Source organism: Gambusia affinis, linkage group LG09 (assembly GCF_019740435.1).
Source record: "Gambusia affinis linkage group LG09, SWU_Gaff_1.0, whole genome shotgun sequence".
In the NCBI taxonomy this organism is placed as follows: domain Eukaryota; kingdom Metazoa; phylum Chordata; class Actinopteri; order Cyprinodontiformes; family Poeciliidae; genus Gambusia; species Gambusia affinis.
Genome location: NC_057876.1, coordinates 11,970,608 through 11,979,643, shown reverse-complemented (window position 1 = coordinate 11,979,643; position 9,036 = coordinate 11,970,608). Strand labels below are relative to the sequence as shown.

At 42.7% G+C, this 9,036-nt stretch overlaps 1 long non-coding RNA gene across 1 annotated transcript; it reads left to right on the top strand.

Moving 5' to 3' along the window:
• Positions 1-2,665: 2,665 nt before the first annotated feature.
• On the top strand, positions 2,666-7,004 carry LOC122837378. Its single transcript, XR_006371767.1, has 3 exons — positions 2,666-2,808; positions 6,630-6,744; positions 6,812-7,004. It is a non-coding gene; the product is annotated as an uncharacterized LOC122837378 (long non-coding RNA).
• The last annotated feature ends 2,032 nt before the right edge of the window (positions 7,005-9,036 follow it).

Below are 9,036 nucleotides of genomic sequence, written 5' to 3'. Positions count from 1 at the left end.
ACAGCCCAACACTTTGCAGAGGAGATCAGAGCTCTGCAACTCCATGATGAGCTTCAGACTGATGCTGATACCCTACTTCCTCCTCCCGCCTCATGGCATCTCCCTGCGTCCTGGGCCCTGAGGTAATATGGCCTTTGAGGTAAATACCATTTGTTTTGTGGCTTTTCTATGATGGCTGAATAATGGCCTGGAGTTTGTGGCTAAATGAGAGTCTGGGGCCAGGATGGGAGTAATCTTGCCTTTGTTTCTGAGCCCTGACACAGGGCAATAGAGATTAATGAGAGCGCAAGGGTCTAAACACTTTCAAGGGGAGAAACATCTGCTCAGCTTTGTGGTGTTTACACTCTTGCTTGCAGCAGGCGGCCATTTTGTGGCCGAGGGGCGAGTATGTAACAAGAGAACAAATAAATGAGTAGGTAAGAAAGAACAAAGCATGTCACTATTATGCATAAATTCAAGCTTACCTTCAAGTTCTCTACCAAGTGAAATATTTAAAATATTCCATTTTTATTGTAATAATTTTTTTCTCTTTCCTACTAATTTATGAGGTCTGGCGATATGATGTATTTGGTCTACGAACAGTGAAGGTTTTCATAAATGGTATTCTGAGCAAGAGCCTCCTTCTGCTGTTCCACAACCACCGAAATGGCAAAAAAAACAACATTGAAATTCTGCATGTTGACATAAAACACTTAAAAATAATCTTTCTACTCTCAGTATCAAACCGGGGACATCGACTCTCCAATGACTGCACAAGCAAAAAAGCAATAAAAGATTTGTAAAGGCTGCAGATCATTTGTAACTTTTTGTATCTGAAGCCTGTGCCCCTTTTTTGATGCCACCCTGAGTGCTCACCCACCCGGTCCACATACAAAACCCCCCTCTGTCTGTGAGATTCTTATTGAATGGTTAAATTATTACAACTTGAAGCCACATGCAAAAACTATACCAACTCAGGAAATATGCCTGCTTTTTTACTCACACTATGTTAACTCTCGAAAGATAAAATAATGGATGTACATACATATGTACATATTATTCGATTAGTTCTTTATCTCCTTTAACATTAAAATATTTTGAGGGTGTGAAAGCAAATTCCAATTGTGTCCACGCAAACTTGGTCAATATATCATGTCTGTTAAGAAAAGATGGCAATAATTACAGACATGAATGTTAAATAAGGTTTGAAACAATTGGACAAGCAGATGGTTCTTCTTCTTACACGGTGGGGCTCCAGGTCTGCAACTGAGGAGGAGAGGTTTGTGGTTCGAATCTAAGGCTTCAAATGAGGAAATATGTTGAAACACTGTCTGTGGAACCTTCCTGTTCTAGGAGGCGATGGAGGTCCAGTGGGAGGTGTGTACACCCACAGAGTCTGAGGCTGACAGGTGGTGCTGAAGGGCTCAGAGTTGGGAATCTGGGGACACATTGGCAGGTGGACAGGCAGGTGAACAAACAAGTTGTCAGGATGATCAGGACAGCTGATATCAGGAGGGATGACCCGAGGAGCAACTGGTAACTGGGAACTGGTTCAGATAGAAATGAAGACAGCAAAGGTAAGAGTCTGGGGATGGTTGAGACACAGAAGAGGAAAATACACATGATTACCTCATATTGGAGCAAAACTATAAGGCAGGTGGAGTGGAAAGTCTGCTCTTCCTTATGCCCCTTTTGATGAGTCCTACAGCTGTGAGGACACACCTGCCAGTAACACACTGCAATGAGAGGAGGAGAGACAGACACACACCAACCTGCACACAGCTCTGTGGACAATAAATCTGAAACTGCAAAAGCCACAGATGAATGAACTGTATTGCATAATACCCTCCTAACCCAGAAAGAACTTGTGCTGTACCACAAGTTTTTTTCTGCTTTCCGTTATTATAATTGACATCATTTAACTTTGAAAAAACAGAGTCAGTAAAAATCACACAAATTTGAAGATGGTGACATTTTCCGGGTGTAGACTCAACAAACAACATTTTGGGTCTAGGGACACTTGTCCAGATCTTTTTTGCAAAGACATAAATCTGCATCCTGTTTAAGTTTAAAGCAGGAATCGGTAAGGTCGGGATAAAAATGATTAAACTCCTCGTAAGTAATGCACAGTCCACCAAACTATGCATTTGTATTGTATTAGTTTAAAATTTGTGTTCATGGTTGGGTTTTAAATGCGTCCTCTGTTACATCCACCTGCTGGCCTAGCACAGGTGAGTAGTTACTAATTACATTTAGCCAGTTACATTTACTTGAGTAACTTTTTAGAAAAGTATCACTTTTAGGAGTAGTTTTACTTTTTACTTTTATTTGATTATTACCACTATAAAATATTGCTACACTGACGTCAGTAAAATATCTGGGTATTCTGCCTAACGTAACTAAATGAAGAAAAAAAACAAAACACATTGTAACACATTTGTTTGCAAGCAATTCAAGCAATATAAAAACGTGGAGAATGTAACTCTTCTCTCTCTGTCTCTCTCTGTCTTGTCGGCCAAATAACCATTGCAGAGTATGCAGACCACTTTGATGCCCTTATAACTGTCATCAGGGTCCACCGCTTCAAGATTTGACAATAAGTAATGTTTCTTAGCTCTGTCACCTCTTCAGATTCTTGTTCATGGTTCAAATTGTGGTGGGATGGTGTTCCACCCTCCCAACTACACACACCAGGTGTAGCGAGTGATTGGTGGGCGGGGCAGATAGCTTTAAAGCTGAGCAGTCCGCTGCGAGGTGCGTGTGCCTTGTTTCCTCACTGTATGTTGGCTGCCCAAGTGGCTGGTGTGCTCGATCCACTCATCCAAAATAGTAAGTGCTAGTGATGGTGAGATGAAGCCTCATGAGGCATTGAACCACTTGAGCCAACTGGTTCGAGAAAGGGTTCATTTCTTGAGGCTTCATGTGCACACGAAACCACCTACTGGCCAGGTGTATAATCACAACCAGCTGTATCTTAACACGTGTGATGAATTGAATTTTTGTCTATTATGGCTCTTGGGAATGACTTCACAAAAGGTGAAGAAAAAAAGAGACAAAGAGAGAGAGAAAGAGATGTATAGAGATAGAGATAGAGAGAAATATATATACAAAACAATCCTTTCCTGTCCCACAGCTATCTTAAAAATCCTAATATAAAAATTAAGAACTTTAAAACTAACTAACCAATCCTATTTATAATAGTGAGATTATTAGTAAAAAGCTCAAATTAAATAAATAACCCAATTATAAGTCCTGAAATAATAAAGTCTAAAAACATTAAATATTAATCCCAGAAAAATAAATAAAGGGGGAAGGGGGGAAAAATTCATTTAGATCAATACCTTGCTTATTCCAGAGCAAATCTGCTTATGATGTGTGTGATGATGGTATTGGAGTTCAAGGTAACTCAAGTTAAATCAAGTGGTGAAAACTCACGTATCCTTAATATTAGAATTAAAATTAAAATTAAAAATAGGATAGCTGTGGGACAGGATAGGATTTTCTCTTTTTTCCTTTCTCTGTGTCTCCCTCTCTCTCTGTATATATATATATTTTTCTCTCTATCTCTATATATCTTTCTCTCTCTCTTTTTCTGTCTGTATGTATCTATCTCTTTCTCTCTGTAAATATCTATTTTTTATTTTTCTGTTTCTCTCTATCTCTAGATCTATATATCTTTCTCTCTCTCTTTGCCTGTGTCTTTTTTCTCTCCCCCTTTCTGTATCTGTGTCTCTCTGTCTCTGTTTCTGTCTCTCTCTCTCTCTCTCTCTCTATCTCTCTCTCAGAGGACGAGGAGTTGTGGACGACGTGCGGCGGCCCGTGCTTTCCTATGACTTCCTAGTGAAACTGCCCTATTGGGTGGGGGAAGTTGTAGTGTTTATTTATTTATTCTCCCTACCTGTCTCAAACTAAATAACCACAATCCAAACTATCAAAACTCTATCCACTCTCTCAACTGACCGCAACTCGACTACAACAACCCACATTTTGAATGGAGCCTGTGGGGTTTATAAACCCCGCGCCAAAATCTGAGCCACTTCCCGAAGCAGTCACGTGGTACAGCCGGGCAGCGAGGCTTCGGACGTCATCGTTTTCGGCTCCTCCCCTAAATGAAGCAAGCCTCGATACGCGCTTTACGGAAACGCCCCCTCCATGGACCTTACCAAGCTCCGCCCACAACCGACACACGTGACCGCAAGTCTCACAAGCAAAGCCTCGTAGCGCATTATTTCTATGTAAACATGACTCCATTAGTGCATCATTTCTACCGGATTTTAACAATATATCAGCTACTACAATAGACAGAGGAAATAACAAGTTCATGTCATCATCTGGGAGGAGGTTACTGGTTTCTCAGTCACAAGCTGGTTGCAAACCTGAGGCCAGCAGGTGTCAGTCAGTCAGTTATGGTAGATCTGAAATTTGGTTTGATGACCTCAATATGAGAAGCTACAGACTTATAAGAGGAACCAAAGAGCTCTGTTACGGTAAAGAAGCCATTTGTTTGTTAAAATTTTATGAAATCTATTTGTTTTATTTGATGTTTGTTATGAATGACGTATAATCACAAACAAACAGGGTAATTAGTCCAACGTTTAGAAACTACAGCGGCTGTAATGAGCCACAGCAAAGGTAAACAAAGTTAAAATAACCGGAACAGGTGATCAACTCAAAACCACTCGTACCTTTTTAGTCTGTCTCTCTTTGTAGTTTAAGCACACTTGTTACCGCAAGACGAGCAAAGATTACGTTAAAAACAAAACATTCAGTCCGTTACGATATCAAGTTTCCAGGCTTGATATTTATTTCTGGATTATTAATCGTTGGTTCCCTGAACACAGCGATGGTTGATTGACCAGCTGTACTTGGTGCTAGAGTGGCTAACACGAGTAACAGTTTAGTCCAAAGCCTTTTCTGCTAAAATAAAATCTTTAGTGTGTGTCAGATACAGTACACATTGCATATTGATCTGTTTAGCTAACGTAAGACTGTGTAGCAGACAGGCTACAAGGTGTAGAAGTTGTATCAGAACTGCTATTATGCTGTACTTAGCTAACGAAAAGCTAGTGTTTGTGAGACTGCCACCCACGTGACCACGTAGAATGAGCATCAGCCAATGAAAAGCGGCCCCTCTGGTAAGGTCCATTACTCGACACACGCCTCGAAGCCTCGGCTCATCACGTAACATCACTAATGCACACATTTGCTTAGTTTTTCCTCACCATTAGCTAGTGATGGTGAGATGAAGCCTCATGAGGCATTGAACCACTTGAGCCAACTGGTTCGAGAAAAGGTTCATTTCTTGAGGCTTCATGTGCACACGAAACCACCTACTGGCCAGGTGTATAATCACAACCAGCTGTATCTTAACACGTGTGATGAATTGAATTTTTGTCTATTATGGCTCTTGGGAATGACTTCACAAAAGGTGAAGAAAAAAAGAGACAAAGAGAGAGAGAAAGAGATGTATAGAGATAGAGAGAAATATATATACAAAACAATCCTTTCCTGTCCCACGGCTATCTTAAAAATCCTAATATAAAAATTAAGAACTTTAAAACTAACTAACCAATCCTATTTATAATAGTGAGATTATTAGTAAAAAGCTCAAATTAAATAAATAACCCAATTATAAGTCCTGAAATAATAAAGTCTAAAAACATTAAATATTAATCCCAGAAAAATAAATAAAGGGGGAAGGGGGGAAAAATTCATTTAGATCAATACCTTGCTTATTCCAGAGCAAATCTGCTTATGATGTGTGTGATGATGGTATTGGAGTTCAAGGTAACTCAAGTTAAATCAAGTGGTGAAAACTCACGTATCCTTAATATTAGAATTAAAATTAAAATTAAAAATAGGATAGCTGTGGGACAGGATAGGATTTTCTCTTTTTTCCTTTCTCTGTGTCTCCCTCTCTCTCTGTATATATATATTTTTTTCTCTCTATCTCTATATATCTTTCTCTCTCTCTTTCTCTCTCTTTTTCTGTCTGTATGTATCTATCTCTTTCTCTCTGTAAATATCTATTTTTTATTTTTCTGTTTCTCTCTATCTCTAGATCTATATATCTTTCTCTCTCTCTTTGCCTGTGTCTTTTTTCTCTCCCCCTTTCTGTATCTGTGTCTCTCTGTCTCTCTCTATCTCTCTCTCAGAGGACGAGGAGTTGTGGACGACGTGCTGCGGCCCGTGCTTTCCTATGACTTCCTAGTGAAACTGCCCTATTGGGTGGGGGAAGTTGTAGTGTTTATATATATATATATTCTCCCTACCTGTCTCAAACTAAATAACCACAATTCACACTATCAAAACTCTATCCACTCTCTCAACTGACCGCAACTCGCCTACAACAACCCACATTTTGAATGGAGCCTGTGGGGTTTATAAACCCCGCGCCAAAATCTGAGCCATTTCCCGAAGCAGTCACGTGGTACAGCCGGGCAGCGAGGCTTCGGACGTAATCGTTTTCGGCTCCTCCCCTAAATGAAGCAAGCCTCGATACGCGCTTTACGGAAACGCCCCCTCCATTACTCGACACACGCCTCGAAGCCTCGGCTCATCACGTAACATCACTAGTAAGTGCCATTTTTGCCATCTGGGCTGGGATTGTTGTCGGGTTCTGGTGCAATACCTGCCGTGCGTTTCTGCAGCGTTGCGCAGCTGGCGTTGGCGGCTGCAGTTGGAGGTTGGTGCGGCGAGCGGCTTCCATCCAGCCCTCGCCTGCTGATCCGCTCCCTCCCTGGTCGGCTGTGTCACCACATCTGGGTAAGCTACCGGTTTAGAATTTAATTTATTTTACCTGAATCCAGGGTTAACGAGTTTTCTAATTTAGGATTCTTTCGGAGTTGCAGCGCTTGGACGCTCCTGCTGTCTTGTCTTGCCGGTTTTGTTTGGGCCGCTCTCGACGGAGCCTGCTGACGCTTGGGCTGGCGGAACGAGCGGGGCACGACTCCTCTGGCCCCGCGTGAAAAGACATTAGAAGTCGGACAATGACAATTTGTCCCATCGTTTGCAGTGGTTGTGTTTTTTTCTTTGCCGTTTGTTTTATTATTTAAATTACTAATTTGTTTGCTTTCCTTTGTTTGATTTACTAATTTGTTTTCTTTTGCATTGCATGTTTTGTTTGTTCATTCATTTTGTTGGGAATAACTTAAATTGTCCTTATTTTTGATGCCTTTTCCTTCTAGGGGCTGAGTAGTGGGCCTGAGGCCATGTTTTAAAGGAAAAATGTTTTAATGGAATTTGTTAATAAATCATTGTAGACTACTCCGTGCTCTGGTGCGTCTTGTGTAAAAAGATCAACCCCCTCTGCTGGTCACATTTGGCGCTGTGAGCAGGATGCACCATTGAACACGGACTTGTCTTTGTTTTGTTTTTGTTTTTTTTGTGTGTGTGTGTTTAGGGTCTTAGCTGTGTTTTTATTCATGGTGTTGTAAGACAAGACAGCAGTAGCTATCCAAGGAAGACTTAACTGTGGGTTCAGGATTTATTTTCATTGTTTTTGTTTTTTTTCTCTCGCGTTTCCTTTTGGTAGTCTTCCCCTGTAGGTATGGAGGAGGTGGCAGGCCGCCCGGTGGATGGAGTTGGTCAGCAGAATGCGACGGTTGGAGGTTCGCTGGGCGCCGCTCCCTCCCCAGCTGTGGCTGGTGGTGTCATGCCTGCTGGCGCTGTAGTTGCTGAGCGGTTGGTGGTTGTGCCCAGGGACCGGCGATGTCCCATGTTCGGTGGTAGGACTGGGATTGGTGAGTGGATCGAGGAGGCCCAATCATGTATTCGGGCCCGCCATTTGTCAACGGCAGACCAGGCTTTCTTCCTTTTTGATCATCTAGAGGGGGAGGCAAGGGAGGAAATAAAGTACCGCACCAGTGCAGAGAGGAATGATCCAGCTAAGATCTTGGCTATTTTGAGGGAGTTGTATGGTTGCACCGAGTCCTATGTAACTCTTCAGCATGCATTCTTTTCTAGGAAGCAGCAGGAGGAGGAAACACTGTTGCAGTTTTCCCTAGCATTGATGGCCCTTATGGAACCAGTTAAGCAGAATGCTCCTGATGGGTTGTTGAATGCTGATATTCTGCTGCGTGACCAGTTTGTAGAACATGTGTTGGATAGTGCTCTCCGCCGGGAACTTAAGCAGTATGTTCGGGGTCATCCCACTGCCACCTTGTTGGATGTGCGTGGGGAGGCAATTCGGTGGGAGAGGCAAGGGTTTCCAGGTGGCGCTAGGGAGCGTAGTCATTCTCTCCCTTCTACATATGGGCTGCAGTTCGGGGTGTATGGCAGCTCTCGGCTAACTCCACCTACTGCTGCCCGCTCTGAGTTTAGTGAGTTAAGGGAACTTCTAAAACAGCAACAAGAACAGATTAATCAACTCACCCAGTGTATTGCTTCTCTGCAGACTTCTTTACCACAGGTGCGGCATCCTCGTCCAGGTTCTGTGGTCTGCCACAGGTGCCAACAGCCGGGTCACTTTGCCAGAGAGTGTGATGGTGAGCGGGTTCGTGCCAGGGTTAACTCTGTGGCAAGGCCAGCTAATGTTAACCAGGCGGAAAACTAGCACCCACTGAGCTGTTGAGCCACAACTCAGGTGGGGGAATAGCAGGCTCGCAAACAGCAGCCGCGTCAAAATTGTTGGCATCCTGCCCAGTCATTGATGTCGTCATGAGTGGTGTCTCTGTTACTTGTTTAGTAGATACAGGTTCCATGGTGTCGACAATCACCGAGAGCTGTTTTCAGGAACATTTTGCATCATTGGGGCATGATGGCCTTCAGTCATGTCACTGGCTGCAGCTTTGGTCTTTCCATCCCATACATTGGCTATTTAGAGTTGGATGTCACTCTGTGTGACAAAGTGCTTCCTCATTGTGGAATTCTGGTTGTGAAGGACCCCACTAATGTTGGTTCTTCTGTTCCTGGCATTTTGGGAATGAACATAATTAATCGTGTCTACCAAGAACTTTTTGGGGCACATGGAGGCTCTTTCTTTGATTTACCTTCAGTAACACAGTCTCCTGGTCCAGTTGTGGAGGCCCTGCAGCAGTGTCATCAAGCAGCAGCTAA